Here is a 25,957-nt window from a genome sequence, read left to right as displayed (position 1 = left end):
TCGCAGTGCGGCACGACGTTCGGACTCGACCAAAAAAAGGAGGTCCCTTGAGCTTAAAAGTTATGGTATGGGTATCGGACAGCACTCACTTATATGTGAGAAGTTTATCCCTGTTACTTAATGTAATGTTCATGGACAAATTTTGCATTTGCATGGTAATTCTAATCCATTCCATTCGCCTATAAACAGATTCCGGGCAAATAATTCGACAAATGCGAACCATGATGGAGTTTATTTAAGATTCGGCCCGGCCGAACTTAGCACACTTTTGCTTGTTTAATGCAAATATAGAATGCGAACAATCATAATTCATAGGAAATTTTAGATCCCAGATTGCATTTAGTACTATAGGAGAACAAATGGGAAAAACTCAGAACACGAATCATGCAATAAAAATCTGAATTTTCCCATTTCGTGTATTAAATACGATTAGACTATTTGATAAATAGCTACATTATTGAGTTAACACGAAAGCAAAAGTAAACACAAACATAAAACACCCAAAGAAAATAAAAGTAAGTAAAAACGCATTAAGTTCGGCCGGCTCGACCTTTGGATACCCACCTTGGAGTTCCTTAATGCAACTCATTGTGCCAAATTTCTGCGAATCGGCATGCATGACGTTATATCCAAATATAGACCATAATCGGTACGAAGGTGGAGGGGTCTAACATGACTCATTGCGCCAAATTTCAGCATATTTCGGACCATGAATATCATAACAGAACACTACTTGCAAAATTTTAGCTCAAACAACAGTTGCGCCCTCTAGAGGCTGAATAAGTCTAGCTGCAGGATCGTTTTCTATGGCAGCTATATGAAAATATGGACTGATATAGCCCCTTACAATACCAACATTACTCACACTATCAATACCAACTGACTCACACTATCACAATTTCACGACGATCAAGAATATATATACTATCTTGGGTCTCAGATCAATATTTCAATGGATTACAAACGGAATGACGAAATTAGTGTAAAAATATTTCCAGTCTTATAAGGTCATGTTTAAAAGGAAAAGTGGCTTATCAATCGGCAATTTTTTATAGTTCAAAAAATCAAACAAAAGTTTTCTCGAAATTCTAAGATGTGAGATTTCTGGAACCCGTTGCATTTGATGGTTTCTATATTAAACAAATAAGAGCGTGCTAAGTTCGGCCGGGCCGAATCTTATATCCGCTCAACATGGATCACATTTGTCGAGTTTTTGCGCGGTATCTCTTTTTAGGAAAACAAAATTAAGGATAAGAATAAGAGTTGTTAATGGATAAGAATTGTTATGTTTTTGGAGCTTTATCAAGTTATAGTCCGATTCGAACCATAAATCAATTGATTGTTGAAGGCCATAGTAGGAGTCATTGTGTAATATTTTAATCCGTTCGAATAAGAATTGCGCATTGTAGGGGCCCAAGAAGCATGATCGGGAGATCGGTTTATATAGGAGCTATATCAGACTATAGATCGATTCAGACCATATTTAACACATATGTTCAAGGTCATGGAAGAAGACGTTGTACAAAATTTCAGCCAAATCGGATAAAGATTGCACCCTCTAGTGGCTCAAGAAGTCAAAATGCAAGATCGGTTAATATGGGAGCTATATAAGTATATAGACCGATTTCGACCGTATTTGGTGCACTGGTTGAAAGGTATAACAGAACACCACATTCAAAATGTCAGCCAAATACAAAATTGCGGCTTGTAAGGGCTCAAGAAGTCAAAACGGGAGATCGGTTTATATGGGTGCTATATCTAAATCTGAACCGATTTGGCACATTTGCGATCCCCAACTGCATTGCAAATTTTAATTCGTTCGACCGCTATCCTGATTTCGACAGATGGGCGGACGGACAGAAATGTCTAGATCGAGACGGAATTTCGAGACGATTAAGAATATCGGACTTCGAATATTAGGACTTCGAACAGCTGTGTTAAGTATGGTTCACATTGGTCTACAACCTGATATAGTTGTCACATAGATCGATCTTGGATCTCGACTCCTTGAGCCACTAGAAGGCACAATTCTTATCCGATTTGGCTGAAACTTTGCATGAGATGTTTTGTTACGACTTTCAATAACTGTGCTAACTGGCGCAAATCGGTCCATAACCTGATATAGCTGCCATATAAACCGATCTGGGGTCTTGACTTCCTGAGCCACTAGAGGGCGCAATTCTCGTCCGATTTAACTAAAATTTTGCACGTAGTGTTTTGGTAGCACTTGCAATAACTACGCTAAGTATGGTTCAAATCGGTCCATGTTTTGATATAGCTGCCGTATAATCCGATCTTGGGTCTTGACTTCTTGAGCCTATAGAGCGCGGAATTCTCGTCCGATTTAAATGAAATTTTGAAGGTAGTGTTTTTGTATCACTTCCAACAACTGTGCTAAGCATGATTCAAATCGGTTTATAACCTGATATAGCTACCATATAAATCGATCTTGGGTCTTGACTTCTTGAGCCTCTAGAAGGCGCAATTCTCATCCGATTTGGCTGAAATTTTGCATGATGTGTTTTGTTATGGCTTCCAATAACTGTCCAATAAGTATGGCGCAAATCGGTACATAACCAGATATAACTGTCATATAAACCGATCTGGTTCATAATCTGGTATAGCTGCCATATAATCCGATCTTGGGTTTTGACTTCTTGAGCCTCTAGAGGGTGCAATTCTCATCCGATTTAACTGAAATTTTGCACGTGATGTTTTGGTATCACTTTCAACAACTGTGCTAAACATGATTCAAATCGGTTCATAACCTGATATAGCTACCATATAAAGCGATCTTGGGTCTTGACTTCTTGAGCCTCTAGAGGGCGCAATCCTCGTCCGATTTGGCTGAAATTTTGCACGTGGCACTTAGCACTTGCAACAACTACGCTAAGTATGGCTTTAATCGTTTCATGTTTCGATATAGCTGACATATAAACCGATCTTGGGTCTTGACTTCTTGAGCAGCTGGAGGGCGCAATTATCATCCGATTTGGCTGAAATTTTGCATGAGGTGTTTTGTTATTACTCATAATAACTGTGCTATGTATGGCGTAAATCGGTATAGAACCTGATATAGCTCCCATATAAACCGATCTGGGATCTTGACTTCTTGAACCTCTAGAGGGCGCAATTCTCATCCGATTGGAATGAAATTTCGTACAACGGCTTCTTTCATGACCTTCAACATATGTGTCTAATATAGCCTGAATCGATCAATAGCTTAATACAGCTCCCATATAAACCTATCTCCCGATTTTGCTTCTTGAGCCCCTACAAGGCGCAATTCTTGTCCTAATGAACTGAAATATTATACAATGACTTCTATAATGTTCAGAATTCATTTATGGTCCGCATCGGACTATAGCTTGTTTTTTTTATTTTATTTTGGTTTTGTTTTATGTTTATAACTTGTTTTCTATATTTTCATCTTTTTTTTATTCTTTCTCAGATATTTAGTTTTGGAAATTTCCCAAAGTGAACTTTTTTGTTTGTTTGTCAATATTATATTTGACTTAGTTTTTTTTCGTAAAAAGAAAATTCTAAAAATACCCATTGCCCACCTCGAATGTATCCATTAGACAAATGGCTATTCAGCTAAAATGTTTGGCTAAGAAAATAATGGATATTTTATTTCTTAATTTTCATGTTTTCTTTTTGTCTACATTTACTGTTTTTTTTTTGCTTTAAATTCATTTTTCTATATGCTTAACAGGTGGGCGAATTTGCATTAATAGTCAAATAATTTGAATTGTTAAACGGAATTTAAAATTCTTATAAATCAAGTCATTCCGGAAATTAGACACATTGAAGTAGCAGAAGTTTTTTCTTTTGTGGTAGTTTCTTTGAGACTTGGTCAAAGAGTTAATAGTTGACAACAATGATTGGCTGAACATGAAACACCTATACAGGGCTTATAATTGCTGATGTGAAAGTTTCTATAATAGTCGGCAACAAAATCTGGAACATTCTATACACTGATATAATCATAGTTCTGAGTTTTTTTCTGGAAAAGTTTCTTGCAATTCAATTTCTTGTAAGTTTCTATGACAAAGACATTTCGAGGCAATCTGATATGGAAACAAGATTTTGGCAATCTAGATATGGCAAAATAAATAATGTATACAATATTGTTGAATACTTTGCGATTACAGCTGTTAGTTTTCAATTCGTTTGTGTTTGAGATAATACAGACTAACCATCTGTTTTGTTTTCCTTGTATATATACACACAAATTTCAGTGGTAAGAAACTAAAAATAAAAAAAAAATAATAAAAATCAAACGCGGTCTACTTTTATGTATTTGACCTATTTTGAAATGTATGCTAACTTTAAAAATAGGTTATTTTTGAAACTATTTTCTATGGTAGAACTTTTGAGGTCAACATACATACGAGTATACAAATATTTAATGACACTATATGTATAGGTATTAAAATTTCTTTTGTTTTGTGTTTTGCCTGGATTTTTATTATATATACATTCAAAATGTTGATTTTAGAATAATTTATTTATATCACAAAAACACAAAAAATAATAAGCAGTTGTTTTCTTTTATTTCAGACTTGCTGTTTAACAATTTCTTCTGAAGGTAATTGTACATTTATTACTGTAAAATGAAAGAAGATATGATAATATATGGTAAAATTTAGTTAAAACAAGTAAGAGCCTGCTAAGTTCGGTCGGGACGAATCTTATATACCCTCCACCCTGTATCGCATTTGTCGAGTTCTATGCGCGGTATCTCTTTGTAGGCAAACAAAGAATAATGAATAAGAAGTGTAATGCTATTGGAGCTATATCAAGTTCTAGTCCGATTCGGACCATTAATGAATGCTGATCATTGTAGAAGTCATTGTGCGATATTTCAGTTCATTCGGATAAGAATTGCGCCTTGTAGGGGCTCAAGAATCTAAATCGGGAGATAGGTTTATATGGGAGCTGTATCAGGCTATTGATCGATTCAGACCATATTTGATACGTATGTTAAAGGTAATAAGAGAAGCCGTTGTCCAAAATTTCTGCCAAATCGGATGAGAATTGCGCCCTCTAGAGGCTCAAGAAGTCATGATCCCAGATCGGTATATATGGCAGCTATATCAGGTTATAGACCGATTTGCGCCATATTTAGCAAAGTTATTGAAAGTCATAAGAAAACACCTCATGCGAAATTTCAGCCAAATCGGATAAGAATTGCGCCCTCTAGAGGCTCAAGAAGTCAAGATCCAAGATCGGTTTATATGGCAGCTATACCAGGTTAAGTACCGATTTGGACGATACTTAGCATAGTTATTGGAAATCATAACAAAACACCTCATGCAAAATTTCAGCCAAATCGGATAAGAATTGCGCACACCAACGGCTCAAGAAGTCAAGATCCATGATCGGTTTATATGGCAGCTATACCAGGTTATGAACCGATTTGAATCATCCTTAGTACAGTTGTTGGAAGTGATACCAAAACACCTCATGCAAAATTACAGCCAAATCTGACGACAATTGCGCCCTCTAGAGGCTCAGTTTATATGGCAGCTATATCAAAAAATGGACCGATTTGAACAATACTTAGCGCAGTTGTTGGCGGTGATACCAGAACACCACGTGCAAATTTCAGAGGCTCAGGAAGTCACTATCCAAGATCGGTTTATATGGCAACTATATCAAAAAACATGGACCGATTTGGCCCATTTATAGTCCCAAACGACCTACACTAAAAAAAAATAGTTTTTGCGTAAAATTTGAAGCACCTAGCTTTACTCCCAAAGTTAGCGTGCTTTCGACAGACAAACGGATGGACAAGGCTAGATCGACTTAAAATGCAATGACGATTAGGTATTCTTTATGGGGTCTTTGACGCATATTTCGAGGTGTTACAAACATAATGACGAAATTAGTATACCCCCATCTATGTTTCATTTCAACTGCTTCGTCGTCTATGCTAAACCAAACACTCATTGCCTTTTATTTGTAGGATAAAATTTAAAAATTATCTTAAATGTTATTGCAACAGGAAGTTCAAAAGTCTTTAAGGTTACATTCTTGTTTCTTTTTTTATTTGACTACCAGAAATCGTAAAATTCTCTGCGAAATTTCAAATTACCTCCAGACAAGATAATTATGACTTGATGCTAAGCAACCACCTGATCAACCGCTAAATATTTCCATTAAAAACATTATTGCATGTTTTTTTTCGATTTTTTTTTTGGTTTAAAATTTATTTCTTTCAAGTGTCTGTTGGTCATGCCAAGGTAACGGCAATGCCACCTTGAAAATTCCACATAAACAAAAAAAAAAAAAAATAATAAATCAGCGGAAATTTCTTAAATTACAAAATAAACAAAATCTTTTACATATAGCTGTGTTCCCCCCAATAACAACAGCAACAAAAACAACAACAACCAAGTGTGTTTTAATAAAATTTACAGCCCGCAGCAAACCAATTTGCTTGAATATCACATTTTTAAGTTGGCCAACCAAATTGTTGTGTTTTTTTTTTCTTGGGTATAGGAAGAATGGTAGGCAGATGGGGTGGAGTATACAGATAATTGTGGCCTAAAGAAGAACTAACGGCACGTAACCAAAACTAGGCCACAATTTTTTTCTTACTTGGTCAGCATTAATTATTTGAAATCACTTTCATTTACAATGGCAAACGGAGAAATTTATTTTTAAGATTTCCCTTTCATTTTAAGGGAATTGACTCATCCGCTTTTTAATACAAATCTACATCACATAACAAGCTATTAGGCGCTTCATAATTATAGGGCACAACCCCCATTCAACGTTTAAGTGAAATACGAGCATTTCCCATTGCCCTCTACACTTTGTTTTTTTTTTTTGAGAAGAAATATCCAAAGAAGTTTCTTTCTTCACTTTGAAATGATAGCAACAACAAAAAAGAAGCAACTGATTCAGACTACGATGGGGGCATTCAAGTTGACATGTGAATGCTCTATAATCCATGGGGCATAGTAATTGCGACACTTAAGGTAAAAACTGCCATAGAACAGCATTCGAGAGGACAAAATTACAATGAAACTTTAAAATTACAATGAAACTTTCCCTAACGACAACATATCTGTATAACTTTCCCCAAAGACAAAATTTCAATGAAGTCTTCGCCAAAGACAACATTTCTATGAAATCTTCGCTAAAAACAAAATTTTGTTTCTTTAAGGACAACCAACTATAAAATGTTCCATAAGGACAAAATTTCTATAAAATTTTATATATAACAAGTTAGAGTGTGCTAAATTCGGCCGGGCCGAATTTTATATACACGCCACCATGGAACATGGTTGTCCAGTTCTTTGCGCGGTCTTAATGGATAAGAATTGTTATGCTATTGAAGCTATATCAAGTTATGGTCCGATTCGGACCATAATTGAGCCATTAAGGGGCCCAAGAAGTACAATCAGGAGATCGGTTTCTATAGGAGCTGTATCAGGCTTTAGATCGATTCAGACCACATAGATCACGTAGGCTGAAGGTCATGGGAGAAGTCAAATCGGCTTTTGGAAGTCATAACAAAATACCTCATGCAAAATTTCAGCCAAATCGGATGAGAATTGCGCCCTCTAGTGGCTCAAGGAGTCAAATTCCAAGATCGGTCTATGTGGCAGCTATATCAGGTTTTCCACCAATTTGAACCATACTTAGCACAGCTGTTCGAAGTCATAACAAAACACTTCGTGTAAAATTGCAGCCAAATCGGATGCGAATTGCGCCCTCTAGTAGCTCAAGGAGCCAAGATCCAAGATCGGTCTATGTGGCAGCTATATCAGGTTTTAGATCGATTTGAACCATACTTAGCACATCTGTTCAAAGTCATAACAAAACACCTCTAGAGGTCAAAGAAGTCAAGATCCAAGATCGGTTTATATAGCAGCTATATCAGGTTATAGACCGATTTATACCTTACTCAGCACAGTTGTTGGAAGTTGTTATAAAACACTTCATGAAAAATTTTAGCCAAATCGTATGAGAATTGCGCCCTCTAGTGTCGCCAGGAGTCAAATTCCAAGATCGGTCTATGTGGCAGCTATATCAGGTTATGTAACGATTTGAATCGTACTTGGCACGGTTGTTGGTCATGTCAAGTCATGACAAAACATTTGATGCAAAATTTCAGCCAAATCGGCTGAGAATTGCGCCCTCTGGTGGCTCAAGGAGTCAAGATCCAAAATCGGTTTATAAAGCAGCTATATCCGTTTTTTGACGGATTTGAACCATATTTAGCATAGTTGCTGGAAGTCATAACAAAACACCTTGTGCAAAGTTTCGACCAAATCGGATAAGAATTGCGCCCTCTAGTGGCTCAAAGAGTCTAGATCCAAAATCGGTCATATATCTAGCTATATCAAGTTTTAGACCGATTTGAACCATACTTAGCGCAGCTGTTCGAAGTCATAACATAACACTTCATGCAAAAATCGGATAAGAATTGCGCCCTCCAACGGCTCAAGAAGTCAAGGTCCAAGATCAGTTTATGTGGCAGCTATATTAAAACATGGACCGATATGGCCCATTTACAATCCCAACCGACCTACACTGATAAGAGGTATTTGTGCAAAATTTCAAGCGCCTAGCTTTACTCCTTCAAAGTTAGCGTGCTTTCAACAGACGGACCGACGGACCGACGGACGGGGTCTTAGACGAATAGTTGGAGGTGTTTGAAACAGAATGATGAAATTAGTACTCCCCATCCTAGGGTGGAGGGTATAAAAATCAAGTTGTGTTTGTTTATTTGTCTGTGCTGTATAGACTCGAAAACGGCTGATCCGATTTTCTTGAAATTTTCACAGATGGTGCATAATGATTCCGTGGTGAAAATATCTGAAGGGGTGGGGGCGGACCCTCCCCCTTACCCTAATTTACAGAAAGCACAGATCTCAGAGATGGGTGGTGGGATTTAAGCGAAATTTTGTATGATCTCTTATAGTAACCTAAAACCAAAAATTTGATATCCAAATTTCGGGTGGGGTACCTAGGGGGCCGCCCCATCCCCAAAACCTACCATATATATATGTAGACCAATCACGACAATATGGAACTCAAATGAAAGGTATTGAAGATAAGAAAACGTATCTGATATCCAATTGTCGGACCAAGTGTTAAGGGGCCCATCCCAACCCCTCAAAACACCCCAAGTCGGACATATTTACGGACCACGGCAATATGGGACTCAAATGAAAGGTATTTGAGAGTGGAAAACGAATCTGATATTCAAATATGGAATCAAGTGTTTGGGGAGTCGCCCCTACCCCAAAATGCCCCCCAAAAAGGACTTATTTAGTGACCATGGCAATATGGGGTTCAAATATAAGGTATTTGGGAGTAGAATACGAATGTGATATCCAAATGTGGAACCAAGTGTTTGGGGGCCGCCCCTACCCCAAGACCACTCCCAAAGAGAAAAAAACTTACCGACCTTGGCAATACATGGCTAAAATGGAAGGTCTTTGGGAGAAGAGCATGAATCAGATATCAACATTTGGTAAAAAATTTCTGTAGGGCCACCCCTTCCCCAATGCCCTCCCAAATATACAAAATTACTGACTTTAGCAATATGGGGCTCAAATAATAGGTATTTTAGAGTAGAATACGAATCTGACATTTATTTTTAGTTCCAAGTCATCGCATGGCCTCGCCAAACCCCAAAACTCCCCCCCCCCTCCCTCCCCTCCAAACCGGAAATGTTTGCCGACTACGGAAATATGGGGCTCAAAGGTATTTGGGAGTAGAGTACGAATCTAATATCAGCATTCGGGACTAACTTTCTAGAGAACGTCCCACCCCCATAACAACCACCAAATAGGACGTATTTGTTCCCCACACTACAATTTGGGGCTCAAAGAGAGTGGAGCACGCCAGTAAATATGACCAAACCGGTCATATTTGCTGGTGATTGCAATAAGGGCCTCAAATGAAAGGCATTTGAGATTAGAAAACGAATTCGACTTCTTTTTTTGGGGCCAAGTGTATGGGGGACGCCTCATCCCATATATTCCCCTTAACCCAATGGCAATATGGGGGTCAAAAATTATATTTAAGAGTAGAACGCGATGCTTATATTTTTTCAGGGATAAGTGTTTGGGAGACCACCACAGACCATACATATTTACCGACCCTGGCAGTATGGGACGCAGGCCACCGCAGCGTAGAGGTTAGCATGTCCACCTATGATGCTAAACGCCTGGGTTTGAATCCTGGCGAGACCATCAGAAAAAATTTTTCTGCGGTGGTTTTCCCCTCCTAATGCTGGCAACATTTGTGAAGTACTATGCCATGTAAAACTTCTCTCCAAAGAGGTGTCGCACTGCGGCACGCCGTTGGGTCTCGGTTATAAAAAGGAGGCCCCTTATCATTGAGTTTAAACTTGAATCGGACTGCATTCATTGATATGTGAGAAGTTTGCCCCTCTAGGTTGGTCTGGAAGGAAACATAGGCTATATAATTTTTTTGATATCGAGGGGGACGGACCCTCCCCCTTACCCTTAAAGTACTACCCAAAAATAAAAATGGACCGATCGGGACAATATGGGATTCAAATGAAAGGTATTCAAGAGTAGAGTACGAATTTTATAAAAAAAAAGTTGGGTCCAATTACCTGGGGGGGCCGACCCAGCCCCAAAACACCCTCCAAACGGTTCATATTTACCGACCAAGGCAGTATGGGACTCAAATTAAAGGGATTTGGGAGTTGAGTACGAATTCGATATCTACATTTGATTCGAAATGTCTGAGGTGACATCCCTTCCCTAAAAAGCACTTCTCATTGCCCTAATTTTCAAAACGCCATATCTCGGAGATTGGTAATGCGATTCGTTCAAATTTTTTTTTTCAATCTCACAGTCAAAACAGAACGTGGCTTCTATAGTTGGGGTCGGATGTCTCGGGGACCGTCCAAAACCCGCCAGTTCAGTCACGACAATTTACAGCTCAAACGAAAGGTGGTTGAGAGAAAAAAACGCATTTGATATCCAATCGAAGGGCCATATATTTGGGGAGCCGCCGCATCCCAAAATACTTTCCAATTACATAAAAGCTATTTAGGGTGTAAATTGATCGATTTTCGGGATATTGATACTCATTTTCAGAATAAAGATCCTGAGGTCCACCCCACCCACATATATAACTTTATTACCGATCATGCCATTATGGGGCTCATATAAAATGTTTTTAAAAGTAGATCACGAATCTTATATCTACTTTAAGGGCCAAGTGTCTGGGTGGCCACTCCACCCCTAAAATACCCCCTAAACCCGAAATATTTACCAATACGGTTATATGGGACTCAATAGAAAGGCATTTGGGAGTAGAGTAAAAATTTGCCCAGGAACCGAGCAGGGGCAAACTTCTCACACATCATCAATGAGTGCTTTCCGATTCAACTTGAGTTTATCAACGGAAAGGGAACTTTTTTATAGGCATGTCCGAACGGCGTCCCGCAGTGCGACACCTCTTTGGGGAGAATTTTGTACATGACCATGCATGGCATAGTACCTCGCAAATGTCGCCAGCACTTCTGAAGTTCTCGCTAGGATTCGAACGAAGGCGTTCAGCGTTATAGGCGGACATAGGTTACAGTAGCACAAATTCAATACCCACATTCAGGGCGAAGTATCCCCACCATAAAAAGATATTAGAGAGTTAAAGAAGGCACAGCGGAGCGGGCCCTGTCCAGCTAGTTTTCTATAAAAACAAATTTTCTATGAAATTTTATATAAAAACAAAATTTCTTCAAAATTTTTCTTTTGGACAAAATTTCTTGAAATTTTCTCTAAACAGCATTTTTATAAATTTTTTCTAAACACAGAATTTTAATACAAATTTCTTAAAAGCTTTCAAATTTTTCTTCCATTAATGTATACTCGCATTATGCACATCATGCCTTGATGTAGGGTCTAAAAGAGATGTACAAACCAAATTTCAGATTTAGTGAAATTTATTTTCTTACCAAATTTTAAATTTATGGCATTTGTTTGTTTGTAGAAAGATAAATTAGTGTAGGAAATAAGACCCCGCCCTCCCTCTTTGTATATCCACATGTATGTAGTACATATACATATTTGTTTATTAATTATCATTTGTGATTGTTTTTCTTTTGGCGCTTTGTTGTTGTGGCTTTCCCCATTTTTAGACGATTTCTTGTTGCTTGGCACACGCATTTCATGTTTTATTAACCCTAATTGCACTCACGCACCCCATTCTGCTTAGATGAATTTCTTTCATAAAACAATTCATTTTAATTCATCTGACATCGTTTCTTTGGTGGACTTCTGTCTCTACAACACTCTGTCTGTGTCTACAGATGCCTGCATTTGTCTATGATTTTGTCTTGTCTCTATGCCTCCAAAGAATTGCACAATTATTTTTTGAACTTTTGAAATGTTTAGATAAGGTTGTATGAAACATGTGTGTGTTGAATATTGAAATATATCGCCAATAATTTATGTGGCATTTGAAAATTATGTTTGAAAATACATTTTTATACCCACCACCGAAAGATGGGGGTATATTCATTTTGTCATTCCATTTGCAACACATCGAAATATCCATTTCAGACCCTATAAAGTATATATATTCTTAATCGTCGTAAAAATCTAAGACGATCTAGCCATGTCCGTCCGTCTATCTGTTGAAATCACGCTACAGTATTTAAAAATAGAGATATTGAGCTGAAACTTAGCACAGATCCTTTTTATGGCGGGTTAAGTCCCGGCCGATACAGGATAACTATAAGCACCACACAGGCTGGAACTTTTTTTTCCGTTTTTATGCGGAGTAGCTGCAAATGCGGCAGCGGGCAGTCAGCGATTTTCGAGAGGAGAGTCTCAGTGAGGAGTTAGGTGGCACTGGCTCTTAATTAAATACTCAGTGCCAATGATACTCGAGATGAAAAGGCGAGTTATTGGCACCTTCAAATAACCAATGGCCAACATCAGCGTCTGTTCCTTGGTTAGGGGCGGCTGGCGGCGAGCGTCAGATCTTGGAGCAAGCCGCTCGCCACAACTAGGGAAACATGTGCCATCCCACCAAACCCATGCGGTTGGGGCGCTGGGCCAGTAACCCGCCCTCGGAAAACTATGAGAACTACTATGAGAAACAAAGGAATAGTAAAAACGGACCCCTCCCCAACGTTGACGACCCACGCAAACGAAAAAAGGACCATAATTTGCGGATCTGCACCTGGAATGTCCGCACTCTTTATAGAGTAGGTGCAGTATACGCGCTGGCGGATGTATTAGAGAAGTACAAGGCAGATATTACCGCCTTACAGCGGCAAAAACATGGTAGTTAGTAGCACCAGATTTCAACATAAAGATATTCACAAAGCCACATAGATGTCACCCGATCAAAACACGAGAAACCAAACGTGATCACGTTGTGGTAGATCGAAGGCACTCATCCAGCGTGTTAGATGTACGATCGATCCGTGGAGTGAATGTAGATTCGGATCATTACCTTGTTGCAGCAAAGGTTCGCACCCGTTTGAACATGGCGAGGAAAGTACGATCTGACACTGCACTGAAGCTGGACATTGAAAAGCTGCAAACACAACAAATGGCAGCGTCATACTCCACTCGACTGACCCAACTGCTTGATGAAAGCACACCTTGTTCCGATGATATAATGGTGCAGTGGCAAACTATTGCCTACTCCATGGAAAATACTGCGAAATCCATACTTGGGTACCGGAAGCCTCCTCCAAGAAACCCATGGTTCGACCAAGAGTGTTGCGATGCTACTGAAGCAATTAGTAGCAATGCACCAGATGAAGGAGAGGTATCGGGAGAAAAGAAGATAGGAGAAACGTCTATTCCGCAGAAAGAAAGAGGAAATGGAAAGACATGAGTGTGAGCGAATCGAGGTTTTACAGGAATCAGAATGAAGTTCGGAAATTTTACCAAAGAATTTAACATCAAACCAATGGCTTTGGTGCAGGCACATCCTCCTGAAGAGACAAAAAAAGGTAATTTGGTAACTGACACAGATTGCATGCTACAAATATGGAAAGAACATTTTACCGAATTGCTAGTGTCCTACGTTGGCGGCGAAGAGGGTATCGCAGAACCAATCCCTGATGATGGTGTATAATGTTTGCCTCCTAATCCGAATGAGGCCCAACAATGAATGAGGCAGCGACCCGACTGAAGAATAACAAGGCAGTAGGAGCCGATGGGTTACCCGATGATCTATTTAAGACCGCAGGCAACACGCTGATAAGGCGTATGCATCAGTTTGTCTGTGCAATATAGCCAGAAGAATGCATACCCGATGATTGGAACCTCAGCATACTATGTCCCGTACACAAGAAAGGAGACAAGACGGAATGTGCCAACTACAGAGGAATAAGTCTCCTCCCCATCGCATACAAGATACTCTCGAGCGTATTGTGTGAAAGATTAAAACCTAGTCAAGTCAATGAGATAATTGGGTCTATCAATGTGGCTTTAGACTTGGTAAATCTACCCTGAACCAGACATTCACACTGCGCCAAAACCTGGAAAAAACCCGAGAAGGACAAATCAACGCCAGCCATCTCTTTGTTGACTACAAAGCCGCTTTCGATACTAATTTACGTTCAAAGGTATTTCAAGCCATGTCTGAGTTTGGTATCCCTCCAAAGCTAATAAGACTCTGCAGTATGACACTTGCTGATACGCGTTCCTCAATATGAATAGGAAAAAATCTCTCGGAATCATTTAACACCAAACGAGGTTTCAGACAAGGAGACAGCCTATCATGTGATCTCTTTAATATCCTACTGAAGAAGATTATACGAGATGCAGATGTGAATATATGTGGCAACCTAATCACAAGAGAACACATGCTACTCTCCTATGCCGACGACATCGACATCATAGGTCGGTCACCGGAAGTAATAATTGCAGCCTTTGAAGGAATCGAAAGAGAGTCAGTGAAAATGGGTCTGGCTGTAAATGGAAATAAGACGAAATGGATGGTTTAACTCCCAAAAAGCCTTGCACAACCGAGCAGGTAAAGAAAATGGAGAAAGTTGGGAACCACAACTTTGAGATAGTCAGTAACTTTATCTTCCTCGACACCGCCGTAACCGAAAGGGATGGCACCAGTTTTGAGATAAAGATAAAGAATAATAATGTCAATCAGATACTACTTTGGATTAAGTGAGCAGTTTACAAACAAGGCCACCTCTCGACAGACGAAGATTACACTATACTACCCGTACTGTTAAATGATTCTGAGGCATGGGTACTTGTGAAAGCAGATGAGGCAGTGCTTGGAGTATTTGAGAGAAAGATTCTTCGTAAAATATATGCTTGAGTTTGCGTTAATAGAGTATATAAACGTCGTATGACGTTGTATGAGCAGTATGACGACGATAGCATAGTTACTCGCATCAAAATACAACGGCTACGTTGGCTAGGTCATGTTGTCAGAATGGATGAAGAAGCTCCAGCAAAAAAAGTCTTTTGAAGCCAAACACGGTGGTACACACAAACCGGGATGACCAAAATCCCGATGGAAAAATCAAATGGTTGGAGATACCTCAAAACTTGGTGTCAAAGATTTTAGATTGAGCAAACAAGATCGAGACGCTTGGAACGCTATTCTACGTTCGGCTTGTGGAACAAATATTCTGTCACAGCCAATTTAAGTAATGTAAGGTTCATGAAATTTAGCCCAATGATCTGTATTAACATCCCGATATTGGTCCCAATATGGTCCTAATCGGTGTATATCTTAATACAGCACCCATATAGGACGATCTCCCGATTTTAGGTCTATGACCTACAAAAGTCGCATTTATTACCCTTTTCGATGAAATTTCTCACAGAGAGCTGTATTTTGCTCGGTGAAGTACATGCCGTATATAGTTTCGATCGGAAAATTTTGGATATATCCCCCATTTATACCGATCTCCCGGTTGAAGGTCTTTCTCCCATAACTGAATCATATTTGGTTATTACTGTCTTATAGGTATAATGATCTTCCGATTAACGGTCTTGAACCCATATAACCCCCATCTATTCCCCAATTTCACTGGAGTTTGGAACAGTGAACCAAAATACCTATAATGGGTTCATAAATGAAGCATATTTCACTGGATTTTGATATAATTTGTTTATATAAATACTCGAGATGGTTGATATCCAAAGTTCGGCCCGCCGAAATTTTTTCTTTTTATATTTTAATAAAAAATTTTCAAAGACAATTTTAATTAAACTTTGTGTTTAGAAGAAAGTTGAGTTTATGTTGTTTATGGAACAAATTTAATCTAAGTTAGATATTAAAGGAAAAATACAGCACACCACCGCAGCGAAGCTGGGCAGCAGCAAACCACATGTGGTGGCTGGTTAAATGTTTTTTTCTTGCTTATGGCTATTTGTTGTTGTTGGCTTGCAAAGAATGCCTTTCAACGACAAAATTGTATTTTCGCTTGCTGAGATTCAAAATAAATTGTTGCAGGAAAATTAACAAATTTCGTCGTCGCTTTTCCGACAAAAGTTGTTGTTTTTTATCTGTGTGGGTAACTTGAATATCCTGCTGAAAACCACAACTTCTGTCTAAGACAAATTTCTGTCGAGACCATTTTCGTTGGCTCATATTACTGTCGTGCGGTTAGCTTTCTGAAGAATGTCCCAGAAAGCCCCTACTTTTTTTAATTTTAAATAGATTCAATGTTCACTGGGTATTCAAGGTTTTGCCCTGTCAAACACAATGCATTATATGATTTGTTTTAATTCTCCAATTAAAGTTTTATGTTTTACTGTTATGGCAGCATTGTTTATCATCACGAGTGATGAGTTCACTCTTGTTATTATTGATTACCACTTTTACCTGTATAGCCTAATGAAAGTTATCTGAAATTGTTTTTTTGGAAATTTCATCTTAGACTAGTTTTCACTGTGATATGGTAAATTGCTGTGTGTCAATCATCATCGTAGATGATTGATTTGCGACTCCAAATTTTGGAGCTCTTGAACATTTGAAGCTCTTAACAAATTTGTTGCTATTCATTTTTTTACGACATGTGATTAGTTTTCTATTTTGAGGCATTTCCTATACGCAAACACATACACTTAATGAAATTTACCACTCCCCCCAACGCAGTGTTTTATAAACCTTTTTTTATTTTATACACATATTTAAAACTAAAATTTAAATTTCCGTTAATACGTACAATTGGGTGATCATTGTTTGTTTGTTTTTTTTGTATTTCTCCTAGAACAAAAGAATGGCCCTTTCACATGTAAATTGTTTATTTATGCTCTTCCCATTTGGATTTTATTTTTATTTTTTTCATTTATTCTTTTGCTTTGGGCACTTTTAATTTTAATAAATTTTCCCAAAATTCAATAAACAAAGTAAAAAAAAAACTTTTTTTCTGCTAAACTTTAAGGCAAGACGAATGAATTGGAAATAAAGTGAATTGGAAGAAATTTAATATCAACTAATTTTAAACCATATGACTAAGTGTGTACTTTAAACAAGTCCCTCTCTTTTGAGAATTAGCTGCTTTTTTGAAATATGATACACACAGAGAATTGAATGTCTATATTATCATCAATATTTCAAATATTCAATATTTTGTAGTAGAATATTTAATCACAAATATGAGGATACCAAGTCTATAAAATTATGTTTATTTATTTATTAGTCCCACCATATATAAATGTATGACCGAATACAAAAAGCTAAATCATTGGCTACTATGGCCATCAGCTTAAACAGATTACAAAAAATTATTTAGGTAGGGTTAGGCTAGGTTGAAAAGAGGGTGTGGATATTAATCCGCCCCCATGCCACTATGGACATACACCTTAGCCAGTAATCGTCTTGTTCTACACCCTAAATACCAAAAAGTAACCTTGAAAAAGAAAATTTAATTCAGGAATTCCGTGCTGCTTACAAAATCCCTAATTGTTTTTCATTCCACCACCCTTGATTGGTTAGCTTATGACTGTTATTGTCTCCCCACCTAAGCGCCGGCGTTTGCTAGCCGCGAAAGCCGGGCAATGGCATAGGAAATGCTCCAATGTCTCATTATCCTTCCCGAATGCCCTACACATGCTATCAATTACAGAACCGATTTTACATAAGTGAGCTGGTAATCCTATGTGTCCCGTCATGATACCAATAGCTAAACTGACCTCCTTCTTACTTTCTTTCGGTAATAGCTTCGTCTTCTCACGATTTGGATCCCCCCATAGGATTTTGGTCGTCCTATCGACCATTTCGCATTCCAAGCTCTTAACTCGGAATGCTTCGACCCGAAAAGCTGCGGATTAACAAAGTTTGTTAACGGCAGTTCTCTGGCCTTCACTGCCTATTCGTCTGCTTTTTCATTCCCCCTTACCTCGCAATGGCCCGGCACCCAAACGATGCGAATCGTGCCATTCTCAGAGAAGGCGTTAATCTCCTTCTTACACTGCAAGCCTGTTCGTGACTTTAACGTCCTGGTTGTTATGGCCAGGTTACTGTCCGTAAAGAAATTCAGAAATCCCAAAAGGCTTCGGGTTAACCAAACTTGCTGACGGCAGTCCTCTGGCCATCACTGCCAATTCGTCTGCTTTTTCATTCCCCCTTACTCTGCGATGGCCCGCACCCAAACTATGCGGATCGTGCCATTCTCAGAGAAGGTGTTAATCTCCTTTTTACACTCCAAGACTGTTCGTGACTTTAACGTCCTGCAGTCTAAAACAGATCTCAGTCTCTGGGTTTTCAATGTAGACCACCAGGCCCACTCTGTTCTCTAGCTTTGATCCATCCGTGTAACATGATCTTCCAGATGGCAATACTAGGGCTCCATCATTCTAAGACTGTGCCGCTGGCAGAAGTGCCTTGCACTCCCCATCAAGTGTCGTCTCAGGTATCCGATCGGAAAACTCTCTCATTCCTTCCAGGTTTCCTATCGTCGCCTCGATTTTACCGCGATGGTATGACCTGCACCTATCCTCTATTCTTTCTCGCATCCTTTTAGGTCTCATAGCCGCAATGGCTGCCTCACACTTAATCTGTATGTCTATGGGTCGGATGTCTAGAATAGTCTCCAGTGTCCTAGTGAGCGTGGTCCTCATCGTTCTGTCTATGCTAAGACATCATGTTTCTTATGTTGCACTTTTTCTACATAGCAGTCCAGCAAACAACTGAGGCGTAAATCAGTATTGGTCTAATCACGCTCTTAAAGAGCCAGTTGACTATCCTCGGCTTCACGCCCCATTTCGAGTCTAAGGCCCGTCTGCACAGTGCCCAACATGTGTGAGCTTTCCCAGTACGCTCCTGAATGTGACACTTCAAATTCAGTTTCTTATCCAAGATCACACCTAAGTATTTGAACTTGTAAGATATCGAAATCGTTCTATTGAGGAAACATGGTGCGCTAAATTGGCCCGCCTTTGTCTTTCTCGTGAAGAGGCAGATTTCAATTTTCTCTGGGTTAACGCTAGGTCTAGCCCAGTCGTATGCCATCTGCAGGACTCTTTCGGCCCTTCTGCATAGATGGTTCAGATTCTTACGCCTTAGAAGTATTATAAAATCGTCTGCATAGCAGACGGGTTCAAATCCCTCCTTAGTCAGCATCCGTAATAGGTTATTTATGGTGGTCACCCCACAGGAGTGTCGATAAAATGCCCCCCTGTGGCGGGCCTTGTGCCACTTTCTCCCTTATATGTATGCCATGGGATACACAATTTATCCACCTATTCCTTAGCATATGGTTAATCCAGTCTGTAAAGGCCGGGTCCATTCGGTACTGGTCTCAGGATTGGATCAATGTGTCAGTCCGCACATTATTAAACGCCCCCTCGATGTCAATGCATACCGCCAGTGTGTACGTTTTGACATCGAAGAATTCTTCTATTTTAAGCACAACCTCGTGCAAGGCAGTCTCCACCAACCTTCCCTTGACACCAACAACCTTCACTGGATGTCCTACTCTTTTTCATGGTGTCCACAATACGTTCCATGATTTTGAGTAGAAAGTATGTAAGGCTTATAGGTCTGTAGGTATTTGGTGTTTATGGGTCGTAATAGGTTATTTATGGTGGTCACCCCAAAAGAGTGGCGATAAAACGGCCCCCTGTGACGGGCCTTGTGCCACTTTCTGCCTTATATGTATGCCATGGGACACTCAATTTATCCACCTGTTCCTTAGCATATGGTTTATCCAGTCTGTAAAGGCCGGGTCCACTCGGTACTGGTCTCAGGATTGGAGCAATGTGTCAGTCCGTACATTATTAAAAGCCCCATCGATGACAATGCGAATCGCCAATGCGTACGTCTTGGTGTCGGAGGATTCGTCTATTCTATGCACAACCTTGTGCCGGGCAGTCTGCACCGACCTTCCTTTGACATAAGCATGCTCTTTGTATTCAAGCAATTCACTGGATGTCCTACTCTTTTTCATGGTGTCCACAATACGTTTCATGGTTTTGAGTAGAAAGGACGTAAGGCTTATGGGTCTGTAGGTATTTGGTGTCTATAGGTCGTAATTGGTCATTTATGGTGGTCACCCGTAGGAGTGGCGATAAAATGCCCCCCTGTGGCGGGCCTTGTGCCACTTTCTGCCTTATATTTATGCTATGGGACACACAATTTATCCACCTGTTCCTTAGCATATGGTTTATCCAGTCTCTAAGGACTGGGTTCACCCGGTGCTGATCAAAGAATTAGTTCAATGTGTCGGTCCGCAAATGTTTAAAAGCCCCTAGACGTCAATGCATACCGCCAGTGTGTACGTTTTAACATCGAAGGATTCTTCTTTTTTATGCACAACCTCGTGCCGGGCAGTCTGCACCGACCTTCCCTTGACATAGGCATGCTGTTTGTATTTGAGCAATTCACTGAATGTCCTACTCTTTTTCATGGTGTCCACAATACGTTCCATGGTTTTGAGTAGAAAGTATGTAAGGCTTATAGGTCTTTAGGTATTTGGGGTCGCATAACTTGCCTTGCCGGGCTTAGGTATAAACACCACCTGTATAAACTCAAAGTTTACACTTCTTTTTTTTATATGCTTATGAATTTTTAGTTTTAAAATCATGAATTCGTAGTCTAAAAACATATGGATTGTATAACAGTTGAAAAGGCACATGGATTGTATAACAGTTAAAAAGGCACATGGATTGTATAACAGTAGAAAAGCCACTGAAATTAACGTAACGAAATGTAAATGCCATGAAAATGTACTAAGAAATATAAAAAAGGGTTTTATACTCGAAGGCTTCTTGGTGGGCTTCAATAGCTAAACTCTACCACTTCGTCAGCAGTAGCATTCGAGTCAGCAATAAATTGTTAAAATCAGCCTAACTCCTTGTTTTACTTTCCCCCTTGTTTTTATTCCACTCTACGGGTAACCTCTTTCACCTTGGCATATTGGTAAGAACTGTGAGTCTGTGATCCCACAATACAGTCCACAACCAGTTGATGGAATAGCTTGGATAACATCCAAACCATCGGCCCCCTTACGTACTGAACGTCTCCCCCATTTTTAATCACCACCCTTGCCTCTGGCCAGGTTTTCAGAGTATATGCAAGTCCTAGGCATAGTCTGCCTCCTTTTGTAGTAACGCCGGAAATATTCCATCAAGTCCGGGTGACTTAAATGGTTTAAAGCTCCTCAAGGCTTGCTTGACCATAGATTCTGTTATGAGAAACCTTCGATCAACATCATTATTCCCAGATTCCGGTGCCTCCGTGAGTCCCATCGTATCCTGTGGTAAATGCGTTTTCATCAAAAGCCTTAACATGTCCTTCGTTTTCTCTGCTCAGACTCCCATGTCGTCTACTAACGTTTCAGTTTGGACATGGGTTTTTAGAGAAACTGTTTCATTTTAGCGGCATCATTAACGCTATCGGCTGGTTTGTAAAAAAGCTTCCAGGGGACACATTTTGCCGCTCTGGTAATCTTATTGTATTCCTTGAGCTGTGCGTAATACACATCCCAATATTCTTGCACTTTTTACAACGTGCTCTATTATAAAGTCTGCGGACCTCTTTCCCAATGTTGCGAATCTCCTTTGTCATCCACGATTTTTCTTGGGATGATTTCCTTTTTCTCGAAGAGTTCAATTATCTTCGAAAGGCCCCACCAGTGCAATCGTAATCCTGTTGACATTGTCGTCAATGTCTTCTATGCTTGGAGAATCTAAACTATCTTGCCCAAGTAGTCTTCGGAATTTTGTTCAGTTGGGTTTCAACTTATTACAGAAGATTAACGGATTCTTTTATAACAGATTATTTTGGCTCAGATAGTTAATTACTAAAATTAAGTTAAAATTTTACTACCACTTAAGATAAAAAATTCCTTAAAAACAGTAAAAATGGGTATGACATAAATGAGTTGCCTGATTTCATTTCTAAATGCAAATTTGCTTATGAACATTCCGTTAAGGAACAGAGGCAAACTCCTCACATAGCAATGAGTGATGTCCGGTTCAGATTTATGCTCAATGATAAGGGGCCGTCTTTGTATAGCCCAGTGCGAGCGGCGAACAGTGCTGACTCGCCATACATTTATTGGACAAAAATAGTTAGAGTTAACATAGAGCTCCAAAATTTCGAGTGTAATGTAGAAAAAAAATGAAGTATGGTCCAAATCGGTCTATATACTGATATAGTTCTCATGTAAACCGATCTCCCCATTCGACTTCTTGAGCTTCTGGACGTCCCAATTATTATCCCATTTGGCTGAAATTGTGCATATTTGCTGAAATTTTGGTCATACCATAAGTATGACCCAAATCGGTCTATAGCCTGATAAAGCTTCGATATAAACCGACCTAACGATTTAACATCTTGAGCCTCCAGAGAATACAATTATTATCCGATTGTGCACTATGACTACTAATCATTTTTTTCCAGTGTAGATTTTGTTGTGTTTGATCAAGTGGTAAAAATATAAATACTTTAAGACAGTTTGGTAAAACAAAATTCATATGACTTCGATCTTTGTTTTTCTGAAGTGTTGCATATCAAAGAAATTGTGGATATTTCTAATATATATTTTTTTTAATTTTATTTAGTTTAATTTTTTTAAAGAAGAACCAAACAACTTTGAATTCCTCTATGTTCTTCCCCATTCGCTATGCGGATATTTATTGAGGGAAAAATTATTAATTCAATCACCCCTTTTTTAGTTGGTTTGTCTGGTTTATGGATAGCAGCGCATTTCTTTGTGTTTTTATTCGTTTAATTAATTAAATAGTCTGCACATGTACATAAAGTAGTTGAGTGAATGTTTAACGTGCTTCCTTAACCCCATAGAGACAATAGCACAATGTGATGAGCATTGTCGGAAAAAAATTTCAAAATTTCGCAAAACATGATGGAGCGAAAAGTGATGAATGAATGAATTGCGATGCGTTGTGTCAACCAAAAAGGAGACAAATTTTTATTAGTTGTGTGATTTTTTTTATTCGAATTGAACATCTTTTTTATTTGTTTTAATTTAAACCTATTGGGTTGCCCAAAAAGTAATTGCAGATTTTTTAAAAGAAAGTAAATGCATTGTTAATAGAACTTAGAATGAACTTTAATCAAATATACTTTTTTTCTAAAGCAAGCTAAAAGTAACCGATGATAACTGACAGAAGAAAGAATGCAACTACAGAGTCACAAGCTGTGAATTTGTCAACGCCGACTATATGAAAAATCCGCAATTCCTTTTTGGCAACCCAATATTTGTTTAAAAGCAAATAAAAACGTCTTAAGTTTGTATACCCATCTTCATGGATATATTGGTTCCACTGCTTCCTCAAATGCCCCTGGATGGACACAACTCATCATGACAAGATCGATCGAACCAGGTGAAGATGAACTCTGGCGAACTCAGAAGACGAAGCTAACGCAACAGTGGTGGCAGGAGGATTTGACGTGGTTCTTATTTAGCAGCCATGGGTGTGTGGAGGAATGGTTCATGGGCTAAGAATTCCGGGATTTAAACTACTCAAGGGTACGAGAAATGGGAGTCACAGAGCCTGTATTCTTGCAAAGAGTAGTCTAAATGTTTTTTTTCGTCCATCGCTTAGCACTGAAGATTCAGTAGTAGCCAGCCTTGAAATAAACAAGTCTCATTACTGGCCAGCTTCTCTATATATGGCACATGATTCGGAGATGCCGCCTTCAAGCCTTAAGTAGCTGGTTGAAACCGCTTCTGCAGGGAAAAAGAGTCGCTTTGTAGGAAGTGATCCTAATGCACATCACCAGATATGGGCAAGTTTGGTCTAAGGAAGTGTTGCAGTAAAGTCATCAACAGGGTGAAAGTCTCAAGGGCTCCATAGGATTAAGACATCTACAAGGCTGAGCTAAGAAAATACAAGGTCGAACTTAGAAAGGTTCAGAACAAATCCTGAGTGAAATTGTGCAACTCCGTGGAGGATACATCTGAGGCCTCTAGGCTACGGAAGATCCTATCCTCGAGACCTATTACAAAACAACAACAAATTTTGCCATAAACATTCCACTAAGGAACAGAGGCAAACTTCTCACATATCAATGAGTACAGTCCGATTCAAGTTTAAGGTCAATGATAAGGAGCCTCCTCTTTGGAGAGAAGTTTTACATGGCATATTACCTCACAAATGTTGCCAGCATTAGGAGGGGAGAGACCTATTACGGTGGGATTTACTCAGAAGTTAGAGAATGTATGGACAATGTCAAGTGGGGGAAACACTAGACATACATTTCCCGGGAAATTCTGCAACGAGGCTCTAGAAGAGGTTGTTAGTGATTCTAAGGCGATCGGTCTACTTATCAATGGGTCTAGTTCTTCTCTTAAGCGTTTCAAACAAATGCATAAAATTATAATATCCTGTACCACAGTGGTGGTGTAGGGTACAATGACAGTCTTGCGATTTGTTTGTTAGATTGTTTGCATATTACCAATAGAATCAGAAACGGCCCAACCGATTTTCATGAAATTTTTACAAATGATAAGGGGTACACCCCTCCGATGGATATAGGATACCAAATTTTTTGATATCCGCAGGGATGGTTGGAGGTTATTGGGATAATTGTGTCTGAGCTGAAAATCCTTTAGGCGATAAGAAGTTTCGACTCCTTGAAGTCGCCAGGCCCTGATGATGTATCAATGGTTAAATTACAAGCTGTGTCTGATAGTCTGATTCCCTGGCTTAGGGAGATATATTCTGGTTGTATCAGCATGTCATATATACCTGTGGGATGGAGGGACACAAAGGTCATTTTCATTTCAAAAGCAGAAAAGCCGTACCACATGAAGGCGAAAGACTATCGTCCTATTTGTCTGCCATCCTTCATGCTGAAGACTTTTGAAAGATTATTAGAAACATTTCTTAGGGCAAAGATCCCTAGAGATCGCCTGCCTCGGCCACAGCATGCATATAGTAAAGACAAATCCACTGAAACAACCCTTCACGACCTAGTCGGCTACATAGTGGGTTATCTGGCTATAAAGCATTTCTTGACATTGAAGGTGCTTTCAATAATTTAAAACCGATGTCAATCATGATCGAGCTGGAGTTTTTAGGCATCAACTCTATCGTAAGAAAGTTTATTAATAACTTACTTACTAAAAGATGCATTACAGCAGGCTTGGGATCTGTGCATCTAAATTTTGTACAACGGCTTTTCTCATGACTTTTAATACACATATTCGACATGGCATGCATCGGTTTATAGCCTAATACAGCTCCCCTATAAACCCATCTCCCTATTTGACTTCTTCAGCCCCTAAAGTGAGCAATTCTTACTACATTTGGCTGAAATTCTGCACAATGACTTCTACAATGGTCTCCAATATGCAGTTCAATTATGGTCCGAAATGAACCATAACTTGATATTGTTCCAATATCATAACAATTCTTTTTTTTTATCCTTTGTTTGCCTAAAAAGAGATACCGTGGCAAGAGCTCGACAAATGCGATCCATGGTGGAGGGTATATAAGATTCGGCCCGGCTGAACTTAACACGCTTTTACTTGTGTTTTCAT

The 25,957-nt window shown here is 39.1% G+C and overlaps 1 protein-coding gene across 1 annotated transcript in view; it reads right to left on the bottom strand.

The window, feature by feature from the left end:
* The window catches only part of LOC106082890 (uncharacterized), a 105,609-nt gene that overhangs the window by 61,680 nt on the left and 17,972 nt on the right, over positions 1 to 25,957 (bottom strand). The gene's annotated exons all lie outside the window — the stretch shown is intronic.

The sequence above is a fragment of the Stomoxys calcitrans genome, chromosome 4 (assembly GCF_963082655.1).
Source record: "Stomoxys calcitrans chromosome 4, idStoCalc2.1, whole genome shotgun sequence".
NCBI lineage: Eukaryota > Metazoa > Arthropoda > Insecta > Diptera > Muscidae > Stomoxys > Stomoxys calcitrans.
The sequence above is the reverse complement of the archived record's forward strand: the minus strand, read 5'-3'. Positions and strand labels throughout refer to the sequence as shown.